Source organism: Lissotriton vulgaris, chromosome 3_1, assembly GCF_964263255.1.
Source record: "Lissotriton vulgaris chromosome 3_1, aLisVul1.2, whole genome shotgun sequence".
Lineage (NCBI taxonomy): Eukaryota > Metazoa > Chordata > Amphibia > Caudata > Salamandridae > Lissotriton > Lissotriton vulgaris.
The window spans coordinates 1,934,754,436-1,934,774,243 of NC_141689.1; the positions used below are offsets into that span (position 1 = coordinate 1,934,754,436).

Consider the following 19,808-nt stretch of genomic DNA (forward strand, 5'->3'; position numbering starts at 1 on the left):
GATACTGTCTGTGGAAGACTCAATTGGGGAAACAGCGTTTACAACCCTGTCTCCACAACGCGGTACCGTCACAACGCAGTTGTTACAATGAATGCGTTTCAGACACTCTGGCGTTGCCTTTCAGAACATCTTAGACTTGAAGAAAAGTTCTCAAGTTTGTAAACCCCACTCACCACATTCTAAACAGCTAGGAACCACAACTGAGGAATATATACTGTAACTACGCATGCAAATACATTGCATGCCATTACAACACAGTCGTTACCACGCATACAATTACATCGCAAGTCATTACTACGACTTGCTGTAGGGGGCACACTGGAGTTAGATTTAGAATCCAGCCCCTTCCCTGCTGTTGCACAAGCTGGAGTAGGAATAGAAAATAATACTATTCCTAACTCCAGCGCGACCCCTACAGCAAGTCGTAGCAATGACTTGCAATGTCATTGTATGAGTGGTAACGACTGTGTTGTAATGGCATGCAATGTATTTGCATGCGTAGTTACAGTATATATTCCTCAGTTGTGGTTCCTAGCTGTTTAGAATGTGGTGAGTGGGGTTTACAAACTTGAGAACTTTTCTTCAAGTCTAAGATGTTCTGAGAGGCAACGCCAGAGTGTCTGAAAGACAGATAGAACTGGTGTCATTGGGTGCAACCTTGTAGACCACAGTGAGATCGGTGAAATAATCTAAAATTATATATTTTTTGTTATAATAGAGCAAATGTGTGGCTCCAGCATGGTTGTGATGTAGGCTCCAGTATGGTTGTGATATAGGTTTGCTATCACAGATCAGGAATGAGCTGGGTTCTTTAGAGCTTGTTTAGCTCCTTTAATCTGAGTGCAGACAGCGTTGCATCCACCGACTCTGAAAATTACTGCTGATGTTCCCACAGCAATTTTATGAAGGAGGTGCAAGAGAGGAAAACAATCCTCATGGAGGGTGTTGCGGGATTGTACTCTTGGTTATTGTGTTAATTTAGGGTGTGAGCAATAGGTCACCATACAACAGAATGCCCAGCTTACCAACCTTATAAATTGGCATTTCCGGTACCCTTTGTGAGTCGGGAGGAGATAAACTGAAATTTTTAGGATTCTTAGGAGTGGAGCAAGTCTCTGACCAAGATTTTTGATGCCTGACTATTCTGCAGACAGCGCTGCAACATTTGTAGGAGGTTTATCCCTCGCAGGCATTCCCTCGACCCATTACCAGTTTGAATTAGGTCTGGTGTCACCATCATCTTGGTGGTGGTGAATGAAGATTAGTTTCCTGGGTGTGGTCCCACAGGGCCATATGAGGGCTGAAGACAATAGGTGAGAGGGATGTTGATGGGCTGCGTTCAGATAGAAAAGTATCTCAGAAAGATTTGCTGGGTGCAGTTTTCAGAAAGGATAAGAATCAGTCAAGGGCTGCCCATTCTATTCCATAAAACGTTGCAATACATTCAATCCGCATATTGTAGTTTATGGTTTTGAAAGGCTTTTTTGAATGGGGGCTGCAAGATCATCTTTGATCATGCGCAGCGAGATGTTAGTCTCTGATATTTTGCCGGCTGATTCTAGCCCCTTGGTGTAGTCAGACTGCGGATCAGACATTGCTCAGCGTGTTTTTGTTTTCCAGATGGATGAAGAGTTGAGCAGTAATCATGGTTCCCAGGTACTTTGCAACAGGAGGTACGTCTAATGAGGGCCTATAGTCAGTGTTTACTTTGAAAGGGAGTAATTGCAGGTGCCCAGAGTTTTGCCGAGAAGCCCATGGGCTGCGCTACAGAATATCAAGGCAGCACATCCATGATTCCACCTCATACCTCTTTTATCCAACACGAGACACTCTGTGCCCATTTATCTCACTCTTTCAGGCTCGTTTTCATCCTAGCTTTCTTTCTTTGCCACTGTTTTTCAGTTTTTCTCTTCCATGTACTCACCCACTTTGGTGCTTTTCTCTCTGTTCCTTTGGGTCAAATTCTGATGCGGAGCACTAAAGGCCAGTCATCTAAAATGAGTGCCAGTGGGCCCCACCGCCAATCAGCGGCTCTACTTATGCACTACCCATAGGTAGACATGATGTAAGCGATTAATATTCAGCATTTTAAGCGTGGAGTAGTTATTGCGTCTTTGAGGTTATGCAGGAGTCCTCAGTTGAGCTGCTGATGGGAGCAGGCAGTGCCGCAAGGCACTGATGGAGCCCTTCGAGCTGCAGATGTTGAGGGTGGTGATGAGTATAAGAATGGAAGGTGGCTCTTCTTGATACATTGGTCTTGGACAGGGGTGAACCTGCCGGATAACGATGGCACCCCGTTTTCTGTGTGGGTGTGGGTAGACACTGCCATGCTTTCTTTCCAGACTCAATCTAGCATTGGCTTTTGATAAGCAGTGCAGTTTTGGGACAGTCACTCACTATAAACATGGAACATTACTTTGTAGGAGTTCAAAAGATTCATGATATGTGCGTGGGAGTGAATATTCGTCTTTGAGTCTCTTTATCAAGTGATCTATAGCTTAAAAGCAAATCTTGAAGCCATGATTTTAATGGTGATATATATATGAGACAGTCAAAATGCTCAAAATGAAATATGCAATGCTATGGATTAAAAATATACATACTGCAATACTGTACTTCGGTATACTGATGCCATGGGAGTGTCTCCTCTCTTGATTCGCCAGGCTGATAGTGTGGCTTAAAGTACTTTTCTCGTGTTTCAGGAGCTTCAAAGCATCGCGGCCTATGAAGGGCAGGTGGTGGTGCTGGAGTGCAGAGCTAGAGGCGCCCCTCCCCTGGAGGTCAATTGGTTTCGCCAGGGCACTGAAATCCAAGACTCTCCCGACTTCCGGCTGCTTCAGAAAAGTAAGTGACTGACGTACGTGCTTGCTCTCCCGGGCAGCCGGTCCACAGTGTTGTTAATGATCGGGGGCGTGCAGTGCGGTGTGTCGGGTGGGTGTGTGAGGGGTTGAAAGTCTTACTGCTGAAAAAATGGGCAGGCACGTACAGTACTGACTGAGTTGAGAGAACTCCATTAGCCCCGACCACCTGAGACAACAATAAGCATCTGTTTCCCCACAAATCCTTGCCAGCCTGAAGTTTGTTAGAGTCACCAACGTTCATAAATTAACATAATTCCTACATTCCCCGCGTGGGAACCTTTCAGCAGCTAAGGTGTTTTATTATCCTGGCCCAGTGTGCCTTGGTGGTGTGAGTGGTCCTTGTGAGCGCGCACTGCAGCAGCGTCAGACAGCGGGTGAGCGCTTTACGGCGAGATGAGGACAAAGATAACAATAATAATAATGAAATAACCTATTTTTTGTATCTTTATTTAAATGTTTTTCAAAAGTACTTAAACAGTAAATTACTATCAAATATGAAAAGCAAATGTAGTGCCAATAACTCTGTTTCATACATTGGCAATTAAAAGAAATCTGAAAATGAAAAAAAAAATGTTTACAGCAAATAAATATATGTATTCAGAACCAAAACCTAAGTGTAAACCCATTACCTATAAATGTGCAAAATATAATCAAAATGGTCATGAATTTATGAAAGGACCCCGTACATAGTTAAAATGAATCACGTTGTCTTTCAGTTTATAAATCCTATTTTCAAAATTAGCCACATGAAACGACTTTATACCTCACTTCTGTCTTCCATGATCCCTGTAAAGTGGCATGTATTACTATTAACCACTGTAATTTACTGACCTTAAAAGGATAAACGCCGGTTCGGCCTTGAGACGTTCAGAGGCGAGCGGTCAGTTCTCGGAGCCATTGCTCTCACCTGAGATTTTTGTGCAGTCATGATGTTGAAATAAACATGTAGTGAGACTATGGCAAACAAGTTAACTGAAGATATATTTTTATGTTGTGCCAAATCAGAGACCAAAAAAGGCTTGCTACAGAAACTGCGATGCCACGCAAATGACACTTTGGACTGTAAGAGTCGCCGGCCACCTGCTCTTGTAGCCTTGTGTCGTTTAGCCTGGTTGCCCTTCTGTAATGTCGAGCATGCAGACGGAGTCGAAGCACGTCTATATTAAAATATTACTTTTTTTTATTTGCTCGGGTGGCATACCATGGAAATGAAGCACGGAGTATGTGGCCCTGAGTGTGTTGCCAGTAAAATGTTGCCGCCAGGGCACAAGTCCTAAAAAAAGAAGTGGGGGGACGCTGACGTCACAACAGGAAGTGACGTCACGAAAGGTGGCTTGCACTCCGTTGCAGTTTATAGTTATCGTGCCCCAGGTAAAAGAAGTGGGGGGACGTCATCCACCCGCGACGTACCCCTACTGGAGCCCTGGTTGCCGCCATTTATTCCCTTCTCCAACCCAAATTCTGTATGGGTGTTTTCCAGTGGTGGCTCCTCCGCTAGGGCGGAGTAGCGTCGCCCCACTGCTTTGAGTAGTGTAAAGGAAAGGAAATATGAAATTATAATAACTTTTAGTTATTATCATTTTAATTTTCCTTCCTTTGCTGGAGGGCAGGGCTGCTCTGCTCACGGAGCAGGGCAGGAGTGGTTTGCCCAATTCTAAGTGTGCAGTGACTGTCATGTGCAGACATGCGCACTTTCCCCATTCTCTATGCAGGCTGCATTACAGCCTGCATGGAGAACAAGCCCAGGCCCCCATTTTCTGGTTGAGCGTTGAACCAGGATGCTCAAAACAAATCACAACGCTGCATTGCAGCATTGTAATTGGTCAGGGTAGCCTGGGTAATGCAGCGTTGTGATTGGTCAGGGAAGCCTGGCTTCCTGTCCCAAAAGGAGAGCAGGAAGCAAGGAGCAGAGACACGGTGGCAAGGTAAGCTTGAAATTGTTTTTTTTCTTCTTTGCGCTACCTTGCAATCTGCTCCCGCCCCTTCTGCCCCCGCCCCCCACCTGCGAGTCATGCCAGCCGCTGCTGGTGTTTTCTCTAGCCAAGCAGTGTAGCCCAGTGCACACAGCCTGTCTCTACTCATGGTTAGCACTGCACATGCCAGTTACAGGTTGCAGGGTCACCTCAACAGTGAATGCACTTAAGAAATGCACCCACACTTAAGAGAACCCATTTGTGGTGATGGGTGCAGGTGGATCCAACCGGCACCCTGTTTGGGGGACTGAGAATCTCTTTTTCCCACCTATGTGCTGCGGTTCCTATCAATAGTAGACCTGCCTGCTGGGTCATGTTACATTAATAAGGCACTTAAAATCTTGTTATAATCGTCCCCAGGCAGTTTTTTCCCCTAGTGCCATGGTATCTCATTCCTTGATGGCAGGGCGAGCCATGGCCATTGGCGGAGTTGTAGCCTCTCAGAGTGTACATCCTCCCAGTACTTATTTTAGTAAGAAAAAGTGCCAGGGCCTTTGTCAGAAGGCCACTGCAGCTTGCACCACCCATTGCCCCCATTAGCGCCGCCAATGACAGTACCTACCCAACTAACATTCACACTCACATAAGTGTGACAATTCAGACTTTAAATATACATGAAACATTACTAACATATGCCAGCCAACCTATTTTAATTGCTTTGGGTGGCAGGTTTTTAGTGATTCTAATGTATATTTAATTATTAAGCAACTGTTGTTGTGTTCCTCACAAAATCAGATAAACTGCGCCACCATGTGGCTGGCTGTTATAAGAGCCGGTGTTGACAATAAAGTGCTGGTGCCGAGCACCAGAAACTAGGGGCTGAAATTAAGAACCGCTTCCTTCACAGTGCCTGCGCAACTCAGGCTTAATCAGCCCTGTTGCCTTGGCCCATGGTCGTTGCCTCAAACATGTCGCCTTGTCTGATGCTGCCCCCCTTCAGGAGCAGCATTAGACACTGCACAGAGTCTGATGGATTTCAAACCACTTGTGGAAAAGAGGCCAAGAAGGGAATCCGAGACACAACAATAATCAAAATCCACCTATTAGGCAAACCACATACGCTTACTCATTCACATTTGTTTTTAGATGTTTTGTTGTCTGCCTTTCTAAGGTACTGTGGATTGTACTTTTAGTTGTGACTTAACAGTAGGGTACATGTTTGTGCTCCTACGAACATCACCCTCCTGTAGTTATGGCTGGGTGTTAATGGAAGCCAGTTTTCTGAGGCTGAATATTTCCCCTGACAATCAGCACCCCTACAAATAAAGCGCCACCCAGAAAAAAAAATCAGATTTCTGCTTTTTGGGACAAGTCCGTAACTAGATGTACAGACTTTTAAGGCACTTTTGTGCAGACTAAGCTCACACCTCCGGGCCTGCATCATGTCTCCGTCGTGACATTCAGACACCTTTAAATAGATGACTGCTTAAACAGGCATTTGCAATGCAATAGGTCTCGCATTAGGAAAGTTTGAGCTATTGGTATTGTAAATGACACATTTTTTATTTATGTTTTGTTTTTGAAAATAGCAAAATTAATAGCTTTGTCATTTACAATGCCAATAGTTATAACTTTCGCAAATGTGACACCCATAGCATTTGTAATGCAATATGTGTTGTATTTACGTGACTTACATGTATTGATATTACAAATAACAATGGCTTTTATTTTTTTTTCAATAATTAATACTTAAATAAAAGTTATTGTAATTTATAATGGCAATAGCTTAAAGTTTTGTAAATAACTTTTGTGAAGATTATGTTCAGTGTATTTTATTGTGACAAAAATTCAATAACAGAAGTGAAATATTACATCTTTTTGTTACATTTGTAATAAAGCTTGAAACATTGAGAGAACATATTTGAACCAGGTGTTGTTGAATGGTTGCACAGATTGATGCTGTGGTGGCGCTGAGTGATGTTGTGATGGCGAACCAGTGATGCTGTGGTGGTGCGGAGTGATGCTGTATGCTATGCTATGTTTTGTTTTGCTATCCTATGTTTTGTTTTGTTATGCTATGCTATGTTTTGCTATCCTATGCTTTTATTTGTTATGTTATGGTATGCTGTGTTTTGTTATGCTATGCTACGTTTTGTTATGCTATGCTATGTTTTGCTATGCTATGCTTTGTTATGCTATGCTATGTTTTGTTATGCTATGCTATGTTTTATTGTGTTTTATTATGCTATGCTTTTTTTTGCTATGCTATGTTTTGTTGTGTTTGGTATGCTATGTTTTGTTGTGTTTTGTTAAGCTATGCTATGTTTTGTTGTGCTTTGCTATGTTTTCCTATGCTATGTGTTGTTGTGTTTTGTTATGCTATGCTTTGTTATGTTATGCTATGTTTTGTTATGCTGTGCTATGTTTTGTTTTGCTATCCTATGCTTTGTTTTGTTATGCTATGCTATGTTTAGTTTTGCTATCCTATGCTTTGTTTTGTTATGCTATGCTATGTTGTGTTGTGTTTTGTTATGCTATGTTTTGTTGTGTTTTGCTATGCTAGGCTTTGTTATGCTATGTTTTGTTGTGCTATGCTATGTTTTGTTGTGTTTTATTATGCTATGCTTTGTTTTGCTATGCTTTTTTATGCTATGTTTTGTTATGCTATGCTAAGCTTTGTTTTGTTATGCTATGCTATGTTGTGTTTTGTTATGCTATGCTATATTTTGCTATGCTTTGCAATGCCATGTTTTGTTATGTATGCTATGTTTTGTTGTGTTTTGGTATGCTATGCTATGTTTTGTTGTGTTTTGCTATGCTTTGTTATGCTATGTTTTGTTGTGTTTTGTTATGCTATGCTAAATTTTGTTCTACTATGCTATGTTTTGTTTTGCTATGCTTTGTTATGTTATGCTATGCTTTGTTTTGTTATGGTATGTTTTGTTATGCTGTGCTATGTTTTGATGTGTTTTGCTATGCTATGTTTTGTTTTGTTATGCTATATTTTGTTTTGCTATCCTATGCTTTGTTTTGTTATGCTATGCTATGTTTTGTTAAGCTACGCTGGTGAGGGTGGGTGAGGGTGAGTGAGGGGGCGTGAGGGGGTGTGAGGGTGAGGGTGAGGGTGTGAGGGTGAGGGGGTGTGAGGGTGAAGGTTTGTGAGGATGTGTGAGGGTGAGGGGGTGTGAGGGTGAGGGTGTGAGGGTGGGAGGTGTGATGGTGAGAGTGTGTGAGGGTGAGTGAGGTTTGAGTGAGGGTGAGAGGGGTTGAGGGTGTGTGGCGGTGAGGGTGTGTGAGGGTGAGGGGGTGAGGGTGAGGGGGTGTGAGCGTGAGTGAGGGTGTGTGAGGGTGAGTGAGGGTGTGTGAGGGTGTGTGAGGGTGAGGGTGTGTGAGGGTGTGAGGGTGAGGGGATGTGAGGGTGTGGGTGGATGAGGGGGTGTGAGGGTGTGGGGGTGTGAGGGGGCATGAGGGTGAGGGGGTGTGAGGGTGTGTGAGGGTGAGGGGGTGTGAGGGTGAGGGGGAGTGAGGGTGAGGGGTTGTGAGGGTGAGGGTGTGTGAGAGTGATGGGGTGTGTGAGGGTGAGGGGTGCGAGGGTGTTGGGGTGTGAGGGGGTGTGAGGGGGTGTGAGGGTGAGGGAGTGTGAGAGTGTGTGATGGGGAGGGTGTGGGTTGTGAGGGTGAGGGTGTTAGGGTGAGAGTGAGAGGGTGTGAGGGTGAGGGTGATGGGGGTGAGGGTGACGGGGGTAAGGATGAGGGTGTGTGAGAGTGAGGGGGTGTGAGGGTGAGGGGGTGTGAGGGTGAGAGGGTGTGTGAGGGGTTGTGTGAGGGTGAGGGAGTGATGGGGTGTGAGGGTGAGGGTGAGGGGGTGAGAGGGTGTGAGAGGGTGAGAGGGTGAGAGGGTGTGTGAGGGTGAGAGGGTGTGTGAGGGTGAGAGGGTGAGTGAGGGTGTGTGTGGGTGTGGCTGTGTGAGGATGAGGGGGTGTGAGTGTGAGGGTGTGTGTGAGGGTGGGAGGGTGTGTGAGGGTGAGAGGGTGTGTGAGGGTGAGTGAGGGTGATGGTGTGTGAGGGTGAGGGTGTGTGATGGTGAGGGGTTGTGAGGGTGAGGGGGTGTGAGAGTGAGGGCGTGTGAGGGGGTGTGTGGGGGTGAGGGTGAGGGTGTGTGGGGGTGTGAGGGTGTGTTGGGATGTGTATGGGTGTGGATGAGGGGGTGTGAGGGTGAGGGTGTGTGTGAGGGTGAGGCTGTGAGGGTGTGTGAGGATGAGGGGGTGTGAGGGTGGGGGTGAGTGAGGGTGGGTGAGAGGGTGTGTGAGGGTGAGAGGGTGTGTGAGGGTGAGAGCGTGTGTGAAGGTGAAAGGGTGTGTGAGGGTGAGAGGGTGGGTGAGGGTGAGAGGGTGGGTGGTGAGGGTGAGGGGATGTGAGGGTGAGGAGGTGTGAGGGTGAGGGGGTGTGAGGTGAAGGTGAGGAGATGTGAGGGTGAGGGGATGTGAGGGTGAGGGGGTGTGAGGGTGAGAGGGGGTGAGAAGGTGTGTGAGGGTAGGAGGGTGTGTGAGAGTGAGAGGGTGAGTGAGGGTGAGGGTGTGTGAGGGTGAGGGTGTGTGAGGGTGAGGATGAGGGTGTGTGAGGGTGATGGGGTGTGAGAGTGAGGGGTGTGAGGATGAAAGAGTGTGTGAGGGTGAGGATGAGGGGATGTGAGGGTGAGGGTGTGTGAGGGTGAGGGTGTGGGGATGTGAGGGGGTGAGGGTGAGAGGGTTGTGAAGGTGAGGGGGTGAGGGGGTGATGGTGTGAGGGTGAGGGTTTGAGGGTGAGGTAGGGTGTGTGAGGGTGTGAGGGTGTGTGAGGGTGAGAGGGTGTGATGGTGTGTGAGGGTGAGGAGGTGTGAGGGTGTGGAGGGTGTGGAGGCGTGAGGTTGAGGGTCCGAAGTAAATGGTGGCAGGGCAGACATCATAAGACAGAGAGAAGAGACTGCGTTATGACTGCGTTGGTCAGTTTCAGAATCAGGAGGGGCAGAGTCAGCACAGTCTGAGAGGGATCAACGTGTCTAGAGGCAAAGCATATCGGATGTAGCATTGCAGCTAGCAAGTCGAGTGTTTTCAAGCTGAGTGTCCCTAGAGAGATGGCAACACAGCAACAGCATTTGAGGAGCAAGGCTACTGTAAACAAGCACGGTAGGCTTTTACTTTCGTCCAGAAAAAAAAACAAGCAAGGTACAGAGAACGCCGAACAAAACACGGCTTCCCCGCGAAATGTATGCAAAAAAAACCAAGCTCTCGGCATTGCTGTGGCGAGGTGGGCGGGGAGTGGGAGAGCGCATTCCTTTGAAGTCAGATGCCAAGGCTCTGACAAATGGTGGTGTGCGATGTGCACGCAGGGGCGGGGGAGTGACAGCCTTTGAAGTCTGATGCTGAGGCACAGACAAATGGTGGTGTGTGATGTGGCTGGCTCTGTGCACGTGCATAGCTCACATGAACTGTACGCGATCCGCAGGCTAGGTAGACTTTTCTTTTACGCTTACTATAATCTCGCCTATTTATCCCTGCAGGATATAATAGGCAAGACCTAAAAAACACCATTAACAACTGCTCTCCTTCTGCCTACAGTGTCAAAATGCAAAGTTCAGGCTGATGTCTGACTCTAGGGTGTGCGTGATTCATGGAAGGTGTGTCAGTGGTTAGCCGAGGCAGACCTTCACTCTAGTCTCAGTAGTCAAAATTGCCTATAATTTTTTCAGGAAGTCTGTGGCCCATATGACCCTCCATACGTTCCATGTTGTCTTTCGGTACTGCAGTCAGTCCTATATTTCAACTGCATTGTGGAACTTGTGCTTTTGACTTCACCTGTCTGAATGCAAGGCTAGGTATAGAAGAATGTCTGTCAAGATGGGTGAAATAGTCAAGCATAATTTGGGACAGCTTGGAATCTTTGTGTGCCATCTCTAAATTGAAAAGATTTGTATTTTGCCCTGCCAGTGGTGGTAGTGGGCGGCACTGGTGGTGAAAGTGGGCCATGTTTATTGTGGAAGTGGGGAACATACCCTTGGGAAGAAGTTTGGCCACCAGCATGTATATATTTATTTATTTAATAAATTACGCACGACTAGTACCCATTGGCCACCCTTCAAGGCCGTGGAAGGTCTCTAGATACATTCACAGAGTTGTATGACACAACCACGCATCTGCTCCCTAACACGACTCTTTGTGTGCAGCAAAGTAAGTAAATAGCCTCCCCCGTAGAATGCGCAGCAAACACATTGCATTTGCTACGATTTTTCTTACAGAGCAGGCTGTCCCTGTACCCTGTCACCAGCGATCCTTCTGTCCCTTGAGATGAATCTGTCCTCTAAAATTCACACTATTCCTCCAAGGAGGCTTCAAAGCAAAAAGGGGAACATTGTATATACATTCAAGTTTAATTTTCTTATGGTACAAGGAGTGGAAATTCCTAGAAGTTGCAGCCCTGGCTCGAAGGTTCTGTGGGAAAGATGACAGGAGATGTTATAGTGTTACTGTTCATCAGCCGGCGGATGTTTTTTTTTCTAGGATTGGACTTACCATAACTATTCTTGTTGTTGTCCATGCAGCTGATTCCTAAAAGCATTTATGAGTAAGAAAAATAGCATTATAGGAGTATTCTTTTGCCCACTCTCAGCGGCGTAGCTAGACCTTTGGCCGCCCTCGGCAGCCCCGGCGTTTGTCGCCCTGCGGGTGTGTGTGTGCTGGTTATCCCTCGCAACAGGCACAGGTAAGAGCGGCGGGGGTAAAGTTGTGCCACACTGGGCCACTGCCTCTACTGCCAATATATCATAAACCCTGTACAATCTTCTGCTGCCTTTTGATTAGGTTTATGCTAAACAGTCTGTACAAATATACATAAAACTTTACTGTGTACAAACATATATATATAAAATGAATTTCTCCAGTGCAGTACAAAACAGTAGCCATAATTAAGGCCACTCTCAAATAATGTTTTGACAATATACTAGCTAGATAGGCTTACAATAAAAACCTGCTAGACATGACGATGTGCTAACAAAACACCGATTGACTTGTTTTCTCTTTATTTTCTTCTCATTGACAGAACCTCGATCTGCCTCCGAACCAGGTGAGTGTCCATTATAAAGACATTTTGGTCTCTGACTTGTTCAAAGTGAAGGTAAAATCATGTGAACAATGCTGTGTGGTTTTGTTGCATAGAGAATTTATGTGATCTTCTGTCGTGTCTAAAACCAACCCTAATCTGTAAAATAAAGTTGAAATATGTGAAAAATGTTTTACAAATTTATGTATAAAAAAGGTAACCTCTTCAGCTGAAAAATAGAAAATCTGCAGAAAAGTCTTTGAAGATGAGCATGCATACTTCAAAATGAAACACCCCAAAACATGGCTATAGAAACCATTACCAACAATGTTGAATATTAGGAAGGATTTTTTTTTTTTTAAAGGGAGGAACTCGGTTCCTTGAATGCACACATTTCCTCACAGAGGGGCTTGGCTCCGCCCACACGTTGGGAGCCGGGAACACATGTTTTGATTAGACAGAAATTGTGTGCTTTCACAAAAAAACTGCTTGCCCTTCACGCAGCTGTGATAATTTTGTTTTATTTATCCAGCTTCCTGTGCTTGAACTTTCAAGTGCGCACACATGACTTTGGAATGTTATTAAAGGGTCTTAGATAACTAGATAATTCATATTGTTTTTCTCTGGCAGCAATACAGATGGGAGGGCAGTCATTAACCTACATGGGTTTTTATGTCTGGCTTAACACTGCAACTGTCACTTGAACTTTTAATCTACACCAATATTATTCTACTGTTCTCTGCTTCTGCACAAATACATATCTATTCCTATGCTATTTACTTGTAACGCTTCATATGACTATACAACATTCCTTTAAAGCCAGACCTATTGGCATTGCCGATGCTTGTTTTGTTCTTATGGTAGGCTGCTGCACCTAATTCACTACCCTTCTTGCGCCCTCTTTGTGAGTTTTGATGTCAGGATTTCTCTTACCCTCTTGCTTCTCTCTCACTTCTCCTGTGTTCTCATCGATGGAAGAACACCACATCACATACCATTGCTCAGTGTCTCTCTTGAAGCTCATCACAGAGGTACTAGCCTTCTACATGGCAGAACCAAAGGACATTCTCCCAGTCTAGGAGAGGGAAGGGCTGACTGAATAATGCTTAATTGGCAGCTCTCATACCCCTGCCTTACTAAATGAACAACCAGCTTACTACATCATTGTGAAGGAGGAAAAGGATGAGAATAAACATTGAAGAAGAATATAGCTCCATGCATGGTGACCTTCTTGAGCTCCCTGCCCAGGATGCTCACTGTCTTAGAAGACTTCTTTGAATTGTGCTTTCTCTTATGGCTGGCGTTTAACTCTTGTATCATATAGCCACTGCTCTGGCACCCTGCAAGACCCCTGCGTGTCAGCACTGAAGGAATGCATGGGCGCCATTGGTTCTGATTTGCTGAATAGTATCACCAGCTCCTTTCCCTGCTGTGTAGTCCTCCCATCTGTTTAGTCTGCCATGGTGATTCCCCACCTGAGGAAGCCTTTTTCTCCCCTTCCGATGCCACCACATCACAACACACCTATTGTACTGCTTACTTAAGTGATGGCAGGGGAAGCTTCCACTATCATGAAGCATGACGTACTGCGTTGCACACACAGCTTTCCTATCCTTTAGGCTTCAAAAACCTTTGATGCTTTCATGATTTATTGAAGCCTCCCCTCTCTCATTGAGCACCTCCCAGATGTGCATTTTCACCATGTGCAAGTATCCCATAGGCTGCCATTCCTGGCCTTATGTTGATCCTTACACCAAGTATGGGCCATCCTTGGTTGTGATGCTTCAGAAATCACTTTAAACAGTGACAAGGCAGTTCTTCCCTCTCTGCCAGCCATATGTATGAGTTTTAATTGTCCTATCCCAGAATGCTTAACATGTAAACGTGCTTCTGGAGTCTACAGCCAGGAGTATGAAGATGTGGTATGGGAGACGATTTGACAAGGGTGCAGAGTCATGGAAACCATTCACCAGTCTGCCACTTTTTGAGGTTGTAATGATGGCATCAGGAGTAGTTTGCGCCAAACAGCGAGAACCCCATCCTATTACAGTGGGAAGTCAGCTGCATTAATAATGACTAACACCATCGGCCGAGATTATGTGCTGTGTTCTTCTCAGCTCCACCTTAATAATCCAGCAGGTCCAAAGAGCAACTGCTGTGATTATTTTCTGAGAGCCTCTTTTATGTCCCTAGTGGGCATATCCCACCATAGAAATCATGTTATTCCACCAAGGCATTGTCCCCTACCTTTTAACCTTCTCCTGCTTGTCACTCTCTCCCAGACCTTACAGCTAATTCAAACTTGCTGAGATGTGGCAATTCAGCACCAGGTATCCAGGAGCCAAGTATTGAGGGTATTCCACACCACTACATGTCTTCAGACTTTGGCTTACCCAAGGCCTACTGTCTCCAGCAGAGACTCTGACTTTGGGACAGGGCGATACAGGGACAAGAATGCACATATATCAGGACATTAAGACACAGGCCCTCGGAAATAGATGCGCATACACCAGGTATTGGAGACAAGTATAGAGGTGGCACGAAGACACTGGTACCCCGTTTGCTGCTAAATATAGACATGGGACAGGAAGAGAGAAATGTCAATAATAGAAATCGATCTAGGAAAAGGAGACACTGCCACCAAGAATGGTAGACAATGACCCCAGAACAGAGAGACGTAAACTCAGGAATTGATTTACCTGGGTGAAAGTGACAAGTGAAAGCATCCCATTTATGACTTACTGGTCTGCTGCAGGAAATTTTGACCGCTTTTGGCCGCCATAAGTGTGGCAGGGTATGCTCAGACGTGAGTCCCTTGCTCACTTTGCCACTGGATTCAAGCAAGCCGGGCTGAAGACGGCTGGAATGGCAGAAACCGGTCCTCGGAAGCTTGTTTCCGGTCCAGGGAAGGCAAGGCCCGGCAGTTCGGGCTGGACTGTTCCCATGAGGCACAGGGTCAGACTGCTTTGCATATAGCCATGTCTGAACTGGGGTGGCAGAGTGGGCTAAAGAACGGTGATGGATTAAACCCAGATCTTTTGACTGGGTGTGAGTGCTTGATTGGTTCAGATGCTCCGTCCATTACTACCCCCTTTTGTACCGCTTTTGGCCGCCATAAGTGTGGCAGGGTATGCTCAGACGTGAGTCCCTTGCTCACTTTGCCACTGGATTCAAGCAAGCCGGGCTGAAGACGGCTGGAATGCCAGAAACCGGTCCTCGGAAGCTTGTTTCCGGTCCAGGGAAGGCATGGCTCGGCAGTTCGGGCTGGACTGTTCCCATGAGGCACAGGGTCAGACTGATTTCCATATAGCCATGTCTGAACTGGGGTGGCAGAGTGGGCTAAAGAACGGTGATGGATTAAACCCAGATCTTTTGACTGGGTGTGAGTGTTTGATTGGTTCAGATGCGCCGTCCATTACCACCCCCTTTTGTACCGCTTTTGGCCGCCATAAGTGTGGCAGGGTATGCTCAGACGTGAGTCCCTTGCTCACTTTGCCACTGGATTCAAGCAAGCCGGGCTGAAGACGGCTGGAATGGCAGAAACCGGTCCTCGGAAGCTTGTTTCCGGTCCAGGGAAGGCAAGGCCCGGCAGTTCGGGCTGGACTGTTCCCATGAGGCACAGGGTCAGACTGCTTTGCATATAGCCATGTCTGAACTGGGGTGGCAGAGTGGGCTAAAGAACGGTGATGGATTAAACCCAGATCTTTTGACTGGGTGTGAGTGCTTGATTGGTTCAGATGCTCCGTCCATTACTACCCCCTTTTGTACCGCTTTTGGCCGCCATAAGTGTGGCAGGGTATGCTCAGACGTGAGTCCCTTGCTCACTTTGCCACTGGATTCAAGCAAGCCGGGCTGAAGACGGCTGGAATGCCAGAAACCGGTCCTCGGAAGCTTGTTTCCGGTCCAGGGAAGGCATGGCTCGGCAGTTCGGGCTGGACTGTTCCCATGAGGCACAGGGTCAGACTGATTTCCATATAGCCATGTCTGAACTGGGGTGGCAGAGTGGGCTAAAGAACGGTGATGGATTAAACCCAGATCTTTTGACTGGGTGTGAGTGTTTGATTGGTTCAGATGCGCCGTCCATTACCACCCCCTTTTGTACCGCTTTTGGCCGCCATAAGTGTGGCAGGGTATGCTCAGACGTGAGTCCCTTGCTCACTTTGCCACTGGATTCAAGCAAGCCGGGCTGAAGACGGCTGGAATGGCAGAAACCGGTCCTCGGAAGCTTGTATCCGGTCCAGGGAAGGCATGGCCCGGCAGTTCGGGCTGGACTGTTCCCATGAGGCACAGGGTCAGACTGCTTTGCATATAGCCATGTCTGAACTGGGGTGGCAGAGTGGGCTAAAGAACGGTGATGGATTAAACCCAGATCTTTTGACTGGGTGTGAGTGTTTGATTGGTTCAGATGCTCCGTCCATTACTACCCCCTTTTGTACCGCTTTTGGCCGCCATAAGTGTGGCAGGGTATGGTCAGACGTGAGTCCCTTGCTCACTTTGCCACTGGATTCAAGCAAGCCGGGCTGAAGACGGCTGGAATGCCAGAAACCGGTCCTCGGAAGCTTGTTTCCGGTCCAGGGAAGGCATGGCTCGGCAGTTCGGGCTGGACTGTTCCCATGAGGGACAGGGTCAGACTGATTTTCATATAGCCATGTCTGAACTGGGGTGGCAGAGTGGGCTAAAGAACGGTGATGGATTAAACCCAGATCTTTTGACTGGGTGTGAGTGTTTGATTGGTTCAGATGCTCCGTCCATTACCACCCCCTTTTGTACCGCTTTTGGCCGCCATACGTGTGGCAGGGTATGCTCAGACGTGAGTCCCTTGCTCACTTTGCCACTGGATTGAAGCAAGCCGGGCTGAAGACGGCTGGAATGCCAGAAACCGGTCCTCGGAAGCTTGTTTCCGGTCCAGGGAAGGCATGCCTCGGCAGTTCGGGCTGGACTGTTCCCATGAGGCACAGAGTCAGACTGATTTCCATATAGCCATGTCTGAACTGGGGTGGCAGAGTGAGCTAAAGAACGGAGATGGATTAAACCCAGATCTTTTGACTGGGGGTGAGTGTTTGATTGGTTCAGATGGTCCATCCATTACCACCCCCTTTTGTACCGCTTTTGGCCGCCATGAGTGTGGCAGGGTATGCTCAGACCTGAGTCCCTTGCTCTCTTTGCCACTGAATTCAAGCAAGCCGGGCTGAAGACGGCTGGAATGTCAGAAACCGGTCCTCGGAAGCTTGTTTCCGGTCCAGGGAAGGCATGGCTCGGCAGTTCGGGCTGGACTGTTCCCATGAGGCACAGGGTCAGACTGATTTGCATATAGCCATGTCTGAACTGGGGTGGCAGAGTGGGCTAAAGAACTGTGATGGATTAAACCGAGATCTTTTGACTGGGTGTGAGTGTTTGATTGGTTCAGATGCTCCGTCAATTACCACCCCCTTTTGTACCGCAGGAAATCTAGAGACACATGCAATTTCACCACTCAGACAGCCCTTTGTGCTACCAGACCATAAAAAAAGCAGAGGTGTCCTGCAAAAATACCAACTAACATAACACAACATCACATAGGTGATTACATTTCAAAATCCCTTTTCCAGCATATGTGAAATTAATCTACCCAACATGTCTTTGCCACTTTGAAGCAACCACTTCTGGGTAGCTGTAAGGGGCCTTTCTTCATTGACATTTGCCTCCATGAAATACCTTGGCATTGCACTTGGCAATGATCTTACCCTTGTTAAGCAGATTAGCCCAGTCATCATTTCATACTTTAGACATTTCAATGCTCTAACACACATTCTCCAAAACGCATGCTTCTCTCATCAGGGCCCAGGTGCTATTACTCTGGTTTCATCCTGCCTTGACTACTTTAACAGCGTGTACCTTGGCTCACCACAGGAATCCCTTATTTGCTTGCAGCATGTTCCGTAAGCTAGTCTTCTGCAGGAACTCGCGAACATATTACTCCAGTGCTACATTCACTTCGTTGACTGCCAAAGACCGGTAGGGATACATTGAACTCACTGGCTTGGAATGGGCTGTTGTTCCTGTCAAGAAGGTGCATGTTCTGTGTCCCTGTTATATCTGTGGTTTTGATCCTTTTTACGCCTAATTCAAACTGGAATCAGATAATAAAAATGTACCAATTTCCATGAGCTGCAGTTTATGCAGAAGATCTTCCTCAATGCAAACTACTCTGTAATGCAACTTTCTTCCAGTTTCAATCAGACAAAGTTATTTCTTTTTGAGACATTCATGAAATTATTTGACCTATTTGCAGGCTCTCTATAATAACTGGTTCTGTCCTCACAAGCCGGATGAAGCCTCAAGTGGACTTGTGTTTGCACAAGTGAAATGTAAGAGAGGCTTCCTGGGTATTTTCGCCCCAAATCCTCAAGTTTGAACAGATCCTCCCATTTTTTTTAAAACACCAGCTTCAATCAGGTCAACTTCAACTATCACCCAATCACACACCTCCCTTTTCTGGGCAAGATCACTGAGTAGTCGCTTGTTCCTCAGCCATATGAGTGAAAGAGATCAGACTTACAGGATTGTCAATCAGGATTCAGTCAACAGTGCAGCCCAATGAAAGCAAGCATCCAGGTGGGTGATGATGCCTGCCACATAATAGACAATGGGGATTGGCTTCCTATCCTCCTCAGCATCTCTTCAGCTTTTTCCTCTGTTGACCATCAAACTTGATCTATCCTTAAGAATAGGTACAATGACATTGTCTTTCAGTGACGGGCCAACAGATACCAGCCCATTGAAGTCAACATCTCATCCCGTCTTGACTGCTCTAACGGTGTATCTTGGGCTCCCAGAGGTATACCTTTGTCTGCAGTGTGTTCAAAACTACTACTGAAATGTTTTCACCATTGTCACATAGCACTGATATCTCATAGCCTAATAATGAAACCAGATTCTTTCATACAATAACACCAAACAGAACCATATCAAACGAGGAACCAATAAAATATAAGGAAGCGCACCAAATCTGTTGGAGAAAATGTAATTCTTGGGTTTATTGAAACTATGTATTGGGTTCAATTGTGAGCCATCTGCATGTATCTATTGATAAAGGTTGAATGACAAAACAAACGCAGTGAAATACTTTGCATGCCTTTGCAGCGCATTTTTTACCCTGCATTTTTTAAGAACACATATGTTTTTTGCAACGCATACTATTACCACACATTGTTTATTTATATAAAAACAATGGGGCAGATTTATGTGGGACTTGCACCGCTGTTGCATCACTTCTGTGACGCAGCAGCGGCGTAAACCCTGCGCCAAGTTGCAACATACTTACATTGTGACGCATCTATGGAGATGCGTCACGGTGTTATGCCCTGCACCACATGAAACCTGCGTCAGGTTTCATGTGGGCGTTTCCGCTCAGGGTGGGGTTTCCGTCGCAGCTACGCCCCTGAAAAATGACTCAGTGAAATCTACAAGATTTCACTGAGTCACTTTCCCAACGCTGATGCGTCAAAACCCTGCGCCTGCTTCAAGCAGGCGTAAGGCTGACGCACCACGTTAGAGATAGGGCAAGTTGGAATAGTCCTGGAGTTGTGTGCCGCATGCAACACAACTTCAGCACTGCGCCAACTTCACGCCCTAGATGCGACATGCATCTGTTTATTCCTGTGCCATGGTGCGCTGCATTGTAAATGCGGCGCATCATGGGTGGCGCAAGAAAAAACCTGCATGCCGTATCTTTCCTGGCGCATCTCTGCCGATTTGCAGTGATGCGTCAGGCAACATATATCTGCCCCAATGTATTTGTGGGGGAGACCCCACACGCCCCCTGTGGTAAAAACCTCATTGTACAGGCTGTTTCCTGTGATAAAATAAGGTAAGATTCATTCTGCATCAGGGGTACATCTTTATATGTTAATTGATGCAGTACTACATTTGGCTTACAAGGGGTGACTGCATCTGAAGACCAAAATCCAGGAGAGCAAAGC

General features: G+C 46.4%; 1 protein-coding gene across 2 annotated transcripts in view; it reads left to right on the top strand.

The window, feature by feature from the left end:
• Positions 1 to 2,706: 2,706 nt before the first annotated feature.
• LOC147728640 (palladin-like) overlaps positions 2,707 to 19,808 on the top strand; it is a 407,759-nt gene continuing 390,657 nt past the window's right edge. For both annotated transcript variants that reach the window (XM_086962405.1, XM_086962406.1), the window contains exons 1-2: positions 2,707 to 2,844; positions 11,848 to 11,871. The gene's annotated coding sequence lies outside the window, so the exon portion shown is untranslated. The remainder of the gene's footprint in view (positions 2,845 to 11,847; positions 11,872 to 19,808) is intronic.